The sequence below is a fragment of the Lycium barbarum genome, chromosome 8 (assembly GCF_019175385.1).
Source record: "Lycium barbarum isolate Lr01 chromosome 8, ASM1917538v2, whole genome shotgun sequence".
Lineage (NCBI taxonomy): Eukaryota > Viridiplantae > Streptophyta > Magnoliopsida > Solanales > Solanaceae > Lycium > Lycium barbarum.
Window position 1 is genome coordinate 99301558 of NC_083344.1, and position 18153 is coordinate 99319710.

Here is an 18153-nt window from a genome sequence, read left to right on the forward strand (position 1 = left end):
TTTATTGAGTTTCCAAAAGTCAACTAGTTTATTGATTCCACAAGACCTTACCAAAAGGGACATAGTGAACTTAGATTGAATTTAATCCAAATACAGAGGTCCTAAAGAAGGGCTGGCCATAAGGTTTTAAGCATGTAAACAAATGCAATTTTGCATTTGTTTAATACACAATGATTAATGTGTGTGGATATCTAATTATATAAACTTGAGCTTGGGATCATTATGAGATATCAATGACATCCATAGGGTGTTGACTTAAATAATTCAGTAAATAATCAGTTGTATCTTCAGCTTCAATGGTATATAATAGTAGTATTTATTTAGTTTGATTTATTTTTTCTATTATGGGTTCAAAGTCTTCTCTGGCATATGAGAACATGGTTTATTTATTTTACAATGGATTGGATAAAGCTATGATAGCTATAGAACTTGTGTTTGCCACCACGAAGGCAGGATTTTCACTAAGGGGTTCAAAATATGAAAAAGTAAACACATGAAGAAGCTAAAAGATTTATTTGTAAACAAAAGAATCAGTTTTAGCACCTGAAAGTGCTTTTCAGTAGTTGACAGTTGACACTTATCAGCTATTTTTAACCAGCTAACCCAAACAAGTTCTTTGCCATAAATAAATATTTCTCCTGCGGGTAGGGGAAGGGTAGTCAAAGGGGGTTCAATGTCTACTATATATTCAAAAAATAATTTTAACCATGTATAAACAGCGTAATTTTTCGCTGATTGGCCCTTCCTCCCTCCGCCCTTGTTTGCCACGCCCTGTGCCATTGGAAGTGCTTCCAAATTATGAAATGCACCACCAGATGTGATTGAAGTTGCATCTTGATCGAGAACATGAGACATTCACAAAGATCGAAAATTTATAGGTATAGGTCAAATGAAAACTCTCTGCAATGTAGAGAGATAAAGCAACTATCCATCCAACAACCAATCAAATCCACTACATGATATGACAACACACATTGACATGGAAGATATGCAGAGATCAAACACATTGACTGAAGAGACTGATGCATTGGCATGAAGCAACACGACAAAATCATCTCAAACAAGTAACCAAGAACACAAGCGAACTACTACAGAGGACATAGTAAGTTTTCGTGATACTCTTACTTGAAATTCTAATATAGATTCCATGGATGTATACTGCCAAGTAGGGGTGGGCGTTCGGTTGTTCGGTTCAATATTTTCAAAGTTCGGTTCAGTATTTTGGTTTCGGTTTTTTTAAAGTGGAAACCGAACACTGCACCGAATTAGTTCGGTTCGGTACGGCGTTTTGAAGTTCGGTTCGGTTTGGTTTCGGTTTTCTAATTCGATTTTATGGCATTGGTTAAGCAATAGTCACCCGTTACCAAATGATTCATGATCAACATATCATAACACTATCAATGATTAGAAAACAAGCTTGAAAAAACAGTGGAAAATGGATGACACCAAATAAAAAGAAAAGGGAATCAAGAATGTCTTTAGTACCAGCACTAGCCAGTAGCAGCCAGCAGCTGCAGCAGCCAACAGCCAGCAACTACAGCAGCTGCTAGGAGTGGACTGGAGTAATCTGATGAGTGATGACTGATATAATGATATTGATATGTATTATATATTTATATAAAAAAATATTATATTAAATTTTTGGTTAAACCGAAAATTCGAAAATTCAAAACCGAACACCGAATTTGCTATTTAAAAATATCAGAACCGAACCGAAACACCGAAAACAGAACCGAACCGAATGGTTTTCGGTATTTATGCCCACCCCTACAAGTGCCAAGCCATTAAAAACTTATCCATTGAAGATGAACTAGAAAACCTACTAATCACCCCAACTTCATCCTCATTACTAAGGAAGACAAATCCAGACTCTATGAATGATGGAACACCACTATTACTATTAAACTCTTGGGGAAAAAAATGGGCTACAATGTCCTCAAAACAAAAATCCAACGTGTCTGGCCTATTTAGATCTAGGTAATGATTTCTACCTAATTAATTTACCATCTATTGAAGCTTTCACAAGAGCCTTAAACCATGGACCCTGGTTCATCGGCCAACAACTGCTATCCATCCAAGCATGGACACCCAAATTCAATCCTTACCAACACCAAACCAACTACACAACCATCTGGATTAGACTCCAAGAACTACCTATTGAGTACTATGACCGAGACATTCTTACCAAAATTGGGGGTACTATAGGATCAGTCCTCCGTATTGACAGCTGCACGACCCTAACTACCTGAGGACGATAATTTGTATTCTGGCCCCCCTAGACAAACCACTACCCAAAGATGTTTTAATTGGAACCCACTTACAACAAATACACTATGAAGAAACCAACGTAATATGCACTACTTGTGGTCATTTAGGCCATAATACCCAACATTGTTCTTTGCAAAAACCAAAGGAGAATGAACCCATCTTGGCAGCCACAACTAGCGGTGGGTGGCAGACAGTCAACTTCCCCAAAACACGAAGCCATAACCACCAATATCAAAGCCATGAAAACCACAGAAATGACAAACAAAATTGTTGTGTTAGCCAAAAAGAAAACGAAAATAAAAAGAAAAAGAAAAAGAAAATTCCATCGGAAAAACTAAAGAAATTGACACTAAAAAAAGGGAAAATGGAAAACATCAAACCCACAAGCCATTTGCCCCACCACAATCCTGAAGAGTCAACACCATGAACCCCACCCAACAACCCCTACCCCAAACTTAGGGGCCAAGATACAGCAAGTGGACAACAACTTGACAACATCCAACACTTTTAGCCTACTCAGTGACACAGACGTCATCCATCAACCTACCCTACCCAAATTAGAAAAACAAAATAGGGAAACCACTAATACACAAAAACCAAAAAAAAAAAAAAAACAAGACACACATGTACCCAAACACCATGCTTTTCCCACTACAGTACAACACTCAGTCACAACAAAACATAGTACCTCCTTTAAAATTCACAAACGTACTAAACCTGACACAAAAAAAGGAAAACCCTACATAACCAAAAAAAAGTTACTTCATTTCCATAACAGGAATTACAAAAGTACAGATATGACACATAAGACCCCTCCATTTAATAACACACATCAAATACACACACCTTTTCACCAAAAAGAATAGCTTGACCGGATTTTGAACCCATCCCAATCACCTGAACTACACAAACCCATAGACCTTACTAGGAATAATCATCACCCCGCATTTAATTAACGCAGTCTTTCCACTGACACATACTCTTCTCAAACCCCAGGGAACATACAGTGCAATTATGACACTCAAATCCCTTCACCACTGCTGCATCTTACCACCTCACCTCCTACGCCAAACACCATCCCCTCCACTACAAATGTACTACCTCTTCCCAATATAAACCTCACCTCCAACATACTATCTCTCACCAAAAAAGAACAAAATTTAGAAATTGCCTCGCCATTACTCGAACCATCACCAGTTCCACCGAAGAAACCGCCACCACCACAACCGCCACAATCACCATAACCACGACAACCACAACCACTACAACCACCACAATCACTACCACTAAGCGGAATTCCCAACCGACCACCTTCCAAGCACCACAGACATCCAAATACACTCACCCACGACAACTTACTATGTCCAAGCATCATTTCTTCCGGTGCAAGTGCTCATAACTCAACAAGAGGGGTATTACTCCCCCTACCAATTCCCTCAAACTTATGCAGACTATCAGACAGGGCATCCCTACTCACTGACAACACCGTCAACGAGCCGAGTCCCACTACCAGTCTGGAACTTGGAATTGTTGCAACAACATGCACTCCTGCTATTGGACAACACACACCTACTGACCATATGGTCAACCAAGGGATTTACTCCCACATGCAAACCCAAACGGCTCTTCAGATCCTACAGGTCCAAGATATTGGAGCTTTGGAGCTCATTCACCAATTGAGCGTGTTCAATAGACCCAACAACCAGGCACAACAACAGAACATGGGGGAAAATGCTCCGAACCCTCAAAGCTCAGACCAATATCTGAACTCGTCGCCCTCATCAACGGAGCAAATCCCACAGCTGCCAGAATCTCTGGATGGAGACGACCAGGTAGTACCAGAGCTGGCACCAGAACAACTACATCCACAGCCAGTGGAAGTGGAAAACCAAGAGATGGAGGATTAAGAGATTGAGGAGGAGGAGGGACAACAGATTCAAGCACAACTTTTGCCATCCAGCTTTATGAAGGAATTACAACAGACCTATCAGACAACTGGACAATGGCTGGGAGAAAACATCTTAGAACAGATAGTACAAAACATAACATTGGGGGAATCTTTATCTCTGACGCTCCATGAAAACGAGGAAAGACGCTTCCTCGTAATAGTGCCGAAAGAGGTACTGAGAGTGGCACTCAATATCAGGTTGTACCGCCAGACCTTGATACACAAATATGTTGTGCTAATATTACCTACACTGATGGAATCCGACATTCCAATGACAAAAAGGACATCACATCTATTGCTATCTCACCTAGCGATATCACTAGTCCCAGGAGGGAGTTCTACCATACACTATGAATCCCAAATGAAAGTCTTACTGTGGAACTGTCGCGGCTGTAATAGCCCGGATTTTCAAAGAAATTTTAGAGCTATTATTGGATGGAATAATCCCACTATAATATGTTTAACCGAGACAAAAATGACAAACCACTACCCACTCATCACGTAGTGAGTTTCCCTGACATGTTTGATATAGCTGCAGAGGGTTACTCCAGTGAGGTCGTGTTCATGTGGCAAAGTGATGAGCTGTGCATGAATCCAGTCGCAGTCACTGACTAAGAAATACATGTCAATGTGCAGGTTAGTGTAAATTCCTCCCCCTGGATGATATCATTAGTTGATGCTAGTACTAAATACACTAATTGGAAAATATTATGGAACAATCTCCAAACTGGTGGGGCCCACAATAAGATTCCTTGGCTGTTGTGTGATGATTTTAATGAAGTGTGCGCCGCCTCTGACAAATATGGGGGAAACCCTATTAATAATAAAAGAGCAGCCGCCTTTGTGCAGTGCCTAAATAATATTGATATGATTGACTTAGGGTTTACGAGTAGTAAATACACGTGGACTAATAAAAGAAAGAATAAGAATAACATAATATTGGAAAGACTAGACAGGTTTTTTGGCAACTCGGATTGGCTAAGAATTTTTAGAGATGCCACTGTTACCCACCTACCTCGTACCCACTCGGATCACTGCCCAGTCCTGCTAAATCTAACTAGACCTATGAGCAAACCCAAAACCACTTTCAGATTAGAAACCATGTGGCTTAATCACCCTGATTTTAAAAAACATTACTAAATCACACTGGACTAATAACAATCATTACTCTAGCGCTGTTGACTCTTTCATTAAACACATTGACTATTGAAACAAAAACACTTTCGGAAACATTTTCAAAAATAAAAAGATCCTCCTCTCTAGAATTGAAGGACTCCAAAAAATGAATGAGTCTCACAAACAAGTTTTTCACCGTGACCTAGAAGACCATCTCATAGCCGAATATAACACCATCCTTAAACATGAAGAGGAATTATGGAAACTAAAATTGAGAGTTCAATGGTTAAACGAAGGAGATGCTAATACTAAATTCTTCCACATCTCCGCAATCCAGAGGAGTAGGAAAACTAGAATCCTTGGACTAAATGACAGTGTAGGAAATTGTACTTATAATCTAACTGCTATAAAAAAATATCATCACCAACCACTTTATATCCATTTACACCACGGAACTCACAAGCTATCCCATATATACACCCCCTACCCCAGAAAATTAAATATCCTCACTGACACCGACCAGACACTCCTTACCAAGCCTCTGACCTCTTATGAAATCAAGAAAACAATAAATTCTTTCAAGCCCCTAAAAGTACCAAGCCCTGATGGCTTACACCTCATTTTCTTCCAAAAGTATTGGGAGGAACCAAAAGATGTTGTCACCACTAGGGCTGTTCACGGTTTTGGTTAAAACCAAAACCAAACCGAATAAAAAACCCGACATTTGGTTTGGTTTGGTTTGATTTGGTTTTAAATTTTAAAAACTGATAATATTTGGTTTGGTTATGGTTGTATTAAAAAATAACCGAACCAAACCAATAAATTATATACATAAATTTTATAATTATTTATATGTATAATATTAGTTTTTCATAAATAATTATAAATATTTTATACCTTTTAATCATTAATTTGATTTTTGGTCTACTTATTTCACATGATTGTTTAAGGAGAAAAGAACAACTCTGTAGTCGAGACCCTAGCCTTGGGGATAGGGTCTGAAGTTTGGGATCATTACACAAAGGTTTTTTTAAGAAAATGGGAGAATTGAGGGAAAAATGCAAGTACTGCCCCAAAGTTTAGGATCATTACACAAAGTTTTTTTTATTTCATATATTTGAATTTTAATTTTAGGTAGTCTTTATGTTTAATTTATAATATGTATGTTTGTAACAACAACTAAAAGCTCGTACGCTCTACTTTATTTCTAGGTATGTGTATTAAGATGACAAAAATGGTGCAGCCACTACTAAGTTAGTTTTTAGCTTTATATGTAATAGTTTAGCAACTTTGGATAACTTGAGTGCTACACTATCACTAATAATGAAAATGTTTCTATGATGTATGTTCCACCTTAAACTATAAATAAAGGTTATCGTTTGAACAAAAAAAAAGACATGTCTTTTTCAACTTTTTAATGTTTTACTGATAAGTCTCATGGCTGCTAGTCATAAACCGAAAAATTGAACCAAACCGATAATAACCAAACCAGTGGTTATTATTTTATTTGGTTTGGTTATGGTTTTAGACATTTAAAAACCGACTAAATTGGTTTGGTTATGGTTTTAATCAATAACCGACCCAAACCGAACCATGAACACCCCTAGTCACCACTACATGTATGAATGCTTTTTCCACCCTCAAAATACTGGAAGACATCAACCATCCACTGGTTACCCTAATACCAAAAATAAAAAATCCTTCCACTCTCCTTCACTATAGGCCCATTAGTCTATGCAACACCACTTACAAGACTATTACAAAGATTATTGTCAACCGTATCAGGCCTCACCTCCATCATATCATCAGCCCTAATTAGTGTAGTTTCATACCAGGAAGAAGAGCTGTAGATAATGCTATTATCGTCCAAGAGTCCGTCCACTCTTTTAACAAAACTACTGACTCAGGTGGAAAAATGATATTAAAAATTGACCTTGAAAAAGCTTTTGATAGGCTAGAATAGACTTTCATCAGACAATGCCTATGTGATCTTAACTTCCCAAACACATTAGTACCTTAATAATGAATTGTATCACCATTACTTCCACTTCTATCCTTGTCAATGGCTAGCTTACGGAGTCCTTCCAACCTACTCGAGGCATTAGGCAAGGCGACCCCCTATCCCCGTACCTTTTCATAATCTGCATGCAAGCTCTCACTAGATGCATTGACCACCAGGTTGATATCCTAAACTGGAACCCCATCAAAATAAGCCAACCAGGAACCCCAATCTCCCACTTACGCTTTGCGGATGACCTCCTCCTATTCGCAAAAGCTTATACCAAAAATGCGCACACCATTATCAACACCTTTAACCACATTACCGCCCATTCTGGCCAATGAATCAACTTCCACAAATCCAAAGTCCTTTATTCCAATAACATTAGCCAGAGGACTGCTAACAACCTAGCCGCAATTCTAAATATTAGGGCAACCAACAATATTGGAAAATTCCTTAGGTTTAAGATTACCACTAATTGCTCTAAAAAACTGATTACCAATACATCCTAGATAGAATGAACGCCCAGCTGAAAGGCTGGAAAGCTAAACAGTTAAGTTTAGTTGGCAGGGCCACCCTTGGGAAATCAATCCTCTCTACCATCCTCGTCCACTCTATGCAACTAAACATTCTCCCTGCTACCACTAGAAAAGCCATTGACAAAATTCAACGAAATTTCCTTTGGGGCTCCACCCTAGATAAAAAGAAAATGCACCTTATCAATTGGATACCATCACAACCCCCAAGGAGAATGGAGGACTGGGATTACATAAAGCTACCGAGAAAAATCACTCCCTTATTCTAGTTATGTTGTGGAGATTAAAGAAAAATCTCAGAACCCTTTGGGCAAAGACCTTCCTAAGTAAATATCATGACAACAGACACAACACCACCTACACTCATACTAACGCCGATTCCTACATCTGGAAAAACCTTACAAAAATGAATACGCTCTTTAATAAGGGTATCTCCTGGAATGTTGGTAATGGAACAAAAATCAGTGTTCGGAATGATAACTGGTTCTTGCCATCAACCAACCTTAGAAACCTAATCCAAGGACCACTTTAAAGAAAGGATGACTCTATTACACTCAATCTACTAATCCAAAATAATAATATTAACCTCGATACTCCTGGCTACGATTTACCCACCATCATTTCCAATACTATCAAGAATACTTACATCCCCTTCAATGGCACCCTCGACACCTTCTTCTGGAACCAAACTGGAAATGGTGTTTTCACGACTAAGAGTGCTTACACACTTAACCACCACCTAAAACAGCCACCTCCACCCGACCCACTCTATACTTGAATTTGGAAAATTAAATGCCAAAATGAAAATAAATATAGATATTTTCTCTGGTTGATAGCCCACCAACGCCAACCTACAACAGATCTTTTCCATAAAAGATCAATCTTACAAAACCCTACTTGTTTCTACTGCCACGGAGTGACCGAAACCATCCATCATATACTTTTCCAATGTCCAAAATCCAGACCCATTTGGGATTCCTTTGGCATTCAAACACCACCCGAGGACCACTATAAAAAATAGATTAGAGATTCCTGCTGCAGTGACGACACCATTATCGGTCCAAACAACCACCCAATACCCATAACATCCCTCATCCCCATCACCCTTTGGCAGCTTTGGATAAATAGGAACAACAATATATTCAACCACACATCTCTCAACATTCAACACCAATAAAAGGTTCAGCATGGCCCTAGAATACCACCACCTGGCTGAAAACCACAACAACAACACACCACAAAAAACTATTATAAATATCAAGTGGCACCCTCCTGAAACCAACCACTATAAACTTAACATAGATGGCTCTTACAAACAAAATAGCACCATGGGAGGTGCTGGAGGAGTCATACGCGACTCAAATGGACAATGGAAGGAGGGTTTCGCAAGTTGCCTTATTGCACACTCCCCTCTTCATGCAGAGATTATGTCCCTGTTCAAGAGACTTGAATTGACCTTCGCAAAAAATTTGTTTCCCCTGGCAGTAGAGACAGACTCTCAAGTATTGATACACTTATTAAATGAAACTGATAATCACACTTACTTTCATATTTTAAATGATTGCAGGTTCCTCCTAAAAGCGATGGGGCAGGCACAAGTCAGCCAGATATACCGTGAAGCAAACGCTGTTGCATATACCCTAGCTCTACATGGAAGAAAAATGTGCTCAAACATGATAGCTAGGGAAGAACATGCTTTTTGGAACTCTACTCCTCCTTTCATTTCTTTTACTTTATGCAAAGACATCTCTAGAGCATGTTCCCTACGAACTGTTCCATTATGTAATAACTCTTTAATTTCCAGTCCTTAAATTTTAATGCAAGCTACGTTTTTCCAGCAAAAAAAAAAAAAAAAAAAAAAAAAAAAAAAAAGAAGAAGAAGAAGCAATTTGTGCTGCAAAACGAGTACCTATTTTGACAAGAAAGAAATCGTTTTTTAGAGTGAATTCAGGCCGGTACATCATGATTAAAATGAGATGCTTCAATTGCTAGTTCATGAGTATATCATTAACGTTACTGGTCTTTCGAATAATGAACTACGTGAGATAAAGGAGCAGTGACTCTCATTAACCATTAACTTAAATCTATAATCTAAAAGAATAAGGGTATGAGACGAGACATTTTATGTGGAACTAGAACAGGGCGAGAGACGCAAGCCCCAAGACATGGACCGTAAGCTGGTGAATCTTTACAATTTGCTAATTTATATATTAACAAAAATAGGAGTATAAGAAAATGGAAAGAATTATGAAAAATATAATAAATAAAATTTAACAAATAAAGAAACTGTTGGAAAATTTGCGATAAACCCTAAAAGTTCTAATATAACTATAAATAATACAAAATTTTATTAAATACCATGATATAAGATTCAACAACAACGTGCTACCAACCGATACATTAAAAGAGAAAATATAGTTTGGAAAAATTCTCATTCAACCTCCTGAAAAGTAAATGAATAAAGATAATAATTTAAATTTTCTCTTGAAAGACTATTCTTTTCATTAGTATTAAGTTTTTTATTTGAGCGCAACCAAGTATCAAATAGATAAAGAAAATGAGATAAAATCTTATATGAATAATTTACATTTACATAATATAACTCCAATATTGTGTGCATCGAGACGAGGGGCTCATAAAAAATTCTAATGGAGACATGGGGCTCTTACGCACGTGTCTCGTACCATAATTTTTGTTCAATCGTACGTCTGTAATTAATTTATAGACCCTCAAATTTCCTTTACCTAAACATTAATTGACTCTTTCCTCTCCATTGATCACAAATTCGAAGTCGAGAACGTTCTGAAAGTAAGTTTTCATGGAACCTTTCACCTAAATAATCTTTCATGTTTTACTTTTGCTATGTCCTCATTATTCAATTTTCACTTTTGCTACGTCCTCATTATTCAGTTCTCCAAATTGTTCTCAACAAATTAAATCTTGTTGTTGACTCTTTTATTCCTTCAATTTTGACAACAACGACTATCTTTTACATGTTTATAGGATATTATGGAACTTAACTTTTATTTAATGCGTAGAGTTAACTAGTGTTAGCGGTAACTACATAAAAATTAACAAGATTTATCTAATAGTACACTTTTATTGATGAATGGCATGGTAACTTATTTGGTATTCTATCAACCTGTTGCAAATACACAATGTCTGAGTGATATAATATAAATGTAAATTATTCATATAAGATTAAACCCCGTTTTTTCTATTTATTTGAAACTTGTTGCCTGTCAAATAAAAAACTTAATAATAAAAAGAATATTCTTTCAAGATTTTTTTTTTTTTTAAAAAAAATTATTAGCATTAAAACATGTTTCTTTATTCGTTTACTTTTCAGGAGGTTGAAATGACACTTTTGTCCAAGATATATTTTCTCGTTTAATGTTTTTGTTGGTAGATTAATATAATTGGCTATGTACGTTGAATCATATTTGGTGGAAACTAAACTTCGTCGATTTAGGGAAGTGGTCTCCACTGAAACTACTGGCTCATCATTTTGTTGTTGTAGTGGTTAGGTGGTTTATCTGGAAAACGTTTCACTTTTTACGCCCATTAAAAAAATACAGATATGCTTTACTAGGTTATATATCCATATATAATGGAAGTAGATTGATTTCTTTTTCTTAAGTACTCTGCCACTAGTGGTATAGTAGGAATCAATTGTCAATTTTATTAGTTTTGTATTTCTAAATTGCCAATTAGCTAGTGAAGAACCCTCGGTAAATATGAAATTCTTGAAAGTGATAAAAATGAAAATGTAAACCGATTAGAGGAAATAAAACTGGATGAAACTACATCACTGTTCTCACTGAGGAAACAATGATTTGAAACATGCATATAGAGAAACTTGCATAAAAATTCCTAGTGAAGATAACTCTTTGTAAGCATGATATGAAATTGGAGAAACTGATGATGACAAGAGAAAACAAAAGAAGAAAAAAGAAAATGTCAAACTCCAGTTTTATTCTAAGTGATCCCAAAGCAATTAATTGAACGTGCAGATATAGTTGCATAAAAAATAAAAGAAAATATAGTGCGGTAACTGGCATTAATAGTGGAAAACCTTGATCAATTTGCCTTACGGCTTTAGGAGACACTTGGAAAGAGGAAAGAGAGAGAGACAAGATACCATCCATATTCAATGAATCCAAAGCTATTGCAGCTTTCTCCATCTGGAAAATACTGGGAGAGCCTCAGACTTACACCTGCACGTATTCTATTATAACTATACTTTATTTGTCTTATTATAATACTGAGTGGGTGGACTAGGGGTTTTGAACTCGAAAAATATGCACTCATATTCAGTGTTTAAACAAATCCAATAGATACATGGTAAGTGTCTTTTGCATACATGACTTTTATCATTTAATTAGCATGATTAATTTATAAATAATATTTAGCTCAATTATCACTTACAACAACAATAACAAAGTTAGGGTAATTCTACGAGTGGAGTCTGAGGAGCGAAGTGTGTACGCAGACCTTATCCCTACTTTATGAATGTATGAAAACTATTTCCGAAGACCTTCAGCTCAAGTAAAGGTGAAAATTAAAAATGAAGCAAAAACAATAGCAAGATAAAAAGATTATCGAAACGAAAGAAACAACAGGTAGTAATAAAAATTTGTGACTAAGAAAATACAAGAAAAATACTAATACTCCTAGTATAGAAAACAAAAACGCTCGACTACCTACTAATCTACCATTTTAATTCTCGACCTCCACACCCTCCTATCAAATCCGGTAAGCTGCAGCTGTGACATGTCCTGCCTAATCACCTGTCCCGATACTTCTTTGGTCTACCTCTATACCTCTCCTCAAGCACACCATGGTCAACCTCTCACACCTCCTCATAGGACTATCAGCAAATCTCCTTTTCATATGTCCGAACCATCTCAACCTCACTTTTCGTATCTTGTCCACCACAAAGCTAAGGCCACTCTCACTTTATACCGAATATCAATTAATCGTAATTAATTAATAGTATTACTATTTAATTTATTGTAAATGCCAGATTTAGGTAAGTTCTCTCGATTGGAGTCTTCTCATCAGCGAGCGTGTATCTAGCTAGTGACCAACAATTGTCTTTCCAGCTTTCTGCCATTGTCTACCCTTGTCACTGTGGTTCAAGAGAATGAACCTAGATTGCATTTAAGCCAAATACAAAGTGCCTACAATAGGCTGACTTGGATTTATTAAGCATGTAAACAAATGCATGTTTCTTTTGTTTAATACACCATGATTGTGGGAGTCGGATATTATTTGGGTGGAGTCGTCATGAAGCTAAGCCATAGCATTGACTTTCTCTCGAAAGATAGTTATTCATATTTGATGTTTACATCTATCAATTATAATATTCTAATTATAAAATTACCACAAATTAACGTGAAAATATGTGAAGTGATAAAAATTACTAGTAACATCATGTAACTAAGACACATGTTAATTATGGTAAGTGACAAAATTTTATGAGCTTAGCGTACATACATCATCGGTACAAGTAATTATTCACACTATCACGCAGCCAAATGATATTTACGGATAAGTCTTTTCTTAAAATGTGTGATTTGTGATATTAAAAATAAGATACGTAATCTGCTACAATAAACAAAAGTGACATGATAATGTAAATTTTTTTTATGGTGTGTATATAACTTAAACTATCAAATCTTGTAAAGAATATACATAAAATCACTCCTAAACTTGTCTAAAAAATTCATTTTAGCAATTAAACTTTACAGACAATTCTTTACCCTCCCAAACAACTTGTATGTGAATTATATTCAACCTTTTTGCCCAAACCAATTGAAAGCTGGGTGTTGTTTCACCACTCGCTTTGTGATTCGTCCACACCATCTAATGATTTTTTTAATTGTCATTCTATGATTGAAAATTGAATACCAAGTTGAGCCTTATTACAGATTTGGTTTAAGTTGTTGGAGTTTCCATTAAAAGTAGATGTTGAATCATACAGCTTGGTTATGACATTCTCGGCTGTTGGGACTTCGAAGTCGTATTTGATTCTGAATTTTTCAAAACCAAGTAGTTGCTTATTATTGAAAACTGATTAGGGACGTTGTGGAGGTGGGATTCGAATTTGTATGCTGATTTGAAACAAGTTCGGAAGTGAAAATCTCGGATTTCTATTGTTGGGTTCTTGAGATTTGAAAATTGTAGCAGAAAAAAAAAATTGAAGTTGCGATTAACTGTTGTTTAATCATCTAGGTATTGCTATTTGGAGCTTAAAAACACGAACAAAAATTGTTTGTTTATGCTAAAGTTGAATTACAATTGCGCTTTGCATTTTTTGATAGCCATGGAAGCAATGGAGATTGATCCTGAAACTAATTCTGCAGATAATTATTCTTTTAGCATATTCATTGTTTATTCCTTTTGTATATAAATCCTCTACATTTGTTCCGCTCGATTGAGTATTCATAAAGCGGAGCAGATATTAGAGAAGAGCTCTCTAGGTTATGCCAATGGAGGAGAAGGTACTAGCAGAGAAGACAACAAATAAAGAGAAAAAAAATTAAAAATTGAGACCCATAAATTTCATTTGTCTCAAAAGAAAATTGGTATGATTTAAAATAAAATAATATATATATATATATATATATATATATATATCAAGAAAAGCATATTATAAGTATCAAATGTATGTCAGCCAATTTAAAAATGACATGCGTATGATTTTGTAAGATTTAATTTTCTTTTTTTCTGCTCACTCGCTTCTAGGAAGGTGAGTGCCCTCTCTCTGCCATGTCACATCTTAGGGGATAATTAATGCACTATCGACAAGAATAGGGGATAAACAATTACTGGTAAAATTTAATTACTAAAATGAATTTTTGAGACAAGTTTAGGGGTTATTTTATGTATTTTTTCAAATATGTATCCTAGACATGCTAGTAGCGGACAGTTACTTAGAGTCCATTGATGGAAAAACTGAACTACATCATTTGAAATTATTGGGAAAACGATTTTTTTAGGCCTTGTGATATTGCATTATTCTTATTTTAGTCCCTATGATATTCAACTAAACACATTTGACCTTCAATTAAGTAATTTATGTGCTTTTAGTCCTTTTGCTAATGGAACCCAAACAAAATAACGAATTGTCTACTCTACAAAGGGTAATTCGATATTTTCAATGTGACTTTCAACCACAAAATTAAGATTGAAAAGAAAAGAAAACTCTATCTCCTCTGATTAGATTATCCACCTTTACAAATAAATTATTGCTCTCCCTTTGTTGCAGAATTCTCCAATTAAAAATCAAGAATTCTTCTGACATTCACTAGCAACTCATCCTTGTATGTCTTCCATGTACTTCGCAATTATATTGCATACACCTTCTTTCTCGTTCAAGGCCTCCTTAACCAACCATTTGTAGTATTTCCATTCCAATCTTGAGTACACTGAAACTGTAAGTTGCAACATCTACATTCACTAAATATTGCTAAATGAAAACGATGATTAGAGAAAAATTAAGAGAGGAACAATTATTGATTGAATGAAGGAAGCAGTATCTAAAGAGAAATGCAAGAAAAATATAATTGGAGCTCGGATCAAAGGCTAACAAGATAAAAAAGGGATAGAAATATTAAAACAGAGAAACCCCTAAATTAACATTGGAAGAAAGTGAGAATAAACTTAACAATTATAAGAAATCATACCAAAATACACCCAATCATGAAATATGCCATCAATCTTTGTTCTGAAACTATGTGGGATCGATCAAATATAAGGTCAGATGAGCTCTAGATGCTTCGATTTCATGCAAAATGGAGTCTTCAGTGCTTTGTGTTGCTTTTCGGTTTATTTACACGTGTAATTACTAACCCATTTTGTATAATACAATACAAAAAAGAACTTACAGAGTATTGATTTAAACACCTGAATTGCCCTTCTTAATATATAACCGTCCGTTGTTTTGTTTGGGTTCCATTAGCAAAAGGACTAAAAACACACAAATTGCTTAATTAAAGGTTAAATCTGCTTAGTTGAATATCACAGGGACTAAAATAGGAGTAATGCAATAACACAGGGACTAAAAAAAGCTATTTTCCCGAAATTATTTTATCCTGTTGGGTACAATGGCGGAGCCAGGATTTATGCCAAGGGGGTTCAAAAATATAAAGAAGCCATAAATGAAGAAGTTAAGGGGGTTCAAAGTCTACTATATATACATAAAAAATAATTTTCACCTTGTATATACAGTGCAATTTTTCGGCGAATGAACCCCCTTCTATAAGGCTAGGTCCGCCGCTGGTTGGGTAGCTGTTTTACACGGCATCTAGCTATTGCCATTCTAATTGTTGTGTTGTCGTTGAGTCATCAAAGAAAACGTCTGACTCCATTATTGTTGATCTCACTGCTGAGAGAAACAATGCAAGTAAATTAAACGTGTAGTATAAAGCTATGTAAATATATATCACGTGATTGAAGAAAAAGAAGTGTTTACCCCGAATTTGGATAATCAATTGAATTTTTGAGTGAGGTATAGGATATGTGATTGTGCCTTGGTCTATTTGATAGAGGAAGAAATATATGAATATGCTATGAGGAAGCAACTAATAATCAGTGATTTATTATAGATTTTGTATCTAGTAATACATGAAGATTGTTTAGTTGAACAGGTTTGAGTAGTGAGCGCAATAATCCGGACCAAAATCTGGTATGGAGATAGAGAGAATTTGTATATATTTTTCTATTACAAGTGTTATGAAGTTCAAGAAGCTAACCCCTTAAAAGTAGGGCAATGACCCCTATTTATAGTATTGCCCCATGGGCTTCATACAACAAGTGTTTCTAAAAAATAAAAAAAACTCTGAAGTGGAGTAGGTTGGATTAGGTTGATCGTACGGTCTGACACTCATACGATTGGCAGTTGAACATGGCAGCACGTTACCGACGTGTGGCGATCGTATAACAGATCATTCGGACCACCGTCCACGATCAAAACGGACCAACGGCCACGATGGAACGGACCAACAACCACGACGGAATCGGCCCTGGGAAAATCGGACTAAACGATGTTCCTCCCTTTCCTCGGTTCAGGCACTCCTCCGATCCATAAAGAAAGTCTTCATGCATGTGCTCGTTTCTTTCTTCCCTCGGTGACAGGTCTCACCGGCTCAGCAGATACCCGATTTTTACCGTATACAGATAGTCCCCACACTTTCTGGACCGAAGTTTTATCGGAGTAACGGGAAGTGGATGAATCAAGAAACCGGTGGCTAAATTCGTCCGTTATTATCTTTTCATTTTGGCGGGAACAGTTGCGTCACGTCCCTCTGCCTTCGGCCATGTGTCATATCCCGGATGGTCCGCTCTGACAACCGCCGTAACGCACGTCGTTTCAAGTCGATTCTCATTAATTATGGGACACGTGGCCTTCCCCGGTTGGCTGGGTTCTTGTAACCGCCCGATCCCATGCCTATAAAACGCCCCTTACCTCTTCACTTCAACATTTTTACATCTTCACCTCTTCACTTCTCTGTTTCAAGTTTCTCGCCTCTTACCCATTTCATTTCTTTACTCATAATCATCTGAAAACTCACATTTCTCGTTGATTTGTTGCTTGTAGTACGTGAAAAGGGACGATTCCGCCAACTTCTCCATTTTAACCATTTTTGTTGAGTAGGCTGTTGCTTCTTCCTCTCGTTTTCTGCCATTTTTGGATTCTCTGTCTGTTCCCTTACTCCACCTTTTAATTTTCCTTTCGAATTTTGCCAAGTCTTTCTTCGTAATCTCCAAATGTCTGAAACCACTTCCCATGATATTCCCTCGGTTTCATCTCAAGGAACCGAGCCTGCTTCTCCACCTAAGGCAAAGAGCACCTTTGAGCCCACCGCCTCGGACATAATACCGGCCAAACCCAATTTCAACAAAGATTTTGAGGTCGAAAAACCTTCTCCGGTATCCGATAGAGGGTTTGATGTGAGACGATATCCCTCATCCATTACCGAGGAAAAACTCGACTTAGTCCGGGCTGATTGTGGGTGGGACACTCGTTCAGTTCAAGTTTTTTCCCCTGGGCCAAGCGAATCGGTCACTGACCATCGGGAAGGTTTCTTATATGTTTATACTTACCCTTTCACCCTCAAGCTCGATCCCTCGGTTGATCCGGTAATCTTGGACATGTGCCGGACCTATAATGTAACCTTGGCACAGATTGGCCCGATTGTTTGGAGGGTCGTGGCCTGCCTCCGGCTATTGGCCAATATGCCGGGAAGGAGCTCACGCTGGCCCACTTGATACGTTTGTAT

General features: G+C 36.9%; 1 long non-coding RNA gene across 1 annotated transcript; it reads right to left on the reverse strand.

Annotated features, from left to right (window-relative positions):
- Positions 1 to 15066: 15066 nt before the first annotated feature.
- LOC132605170 (uncharacterized) lies at positions 15067 to 15946 on the reverse strand. Its single transcript, XR_009569074.1, has 2 exons — positions 15559 to 15946; positions 15067 to 15306 (listed from the first exon to the last, which is right to left on the reverse strand). It is a non-coding gene; the product is annotated as an uncharacterized LOC132605170 (long non-coding RNA).
- Positions 15947 to 18153: the final 2207 nt, after the last annotated feature.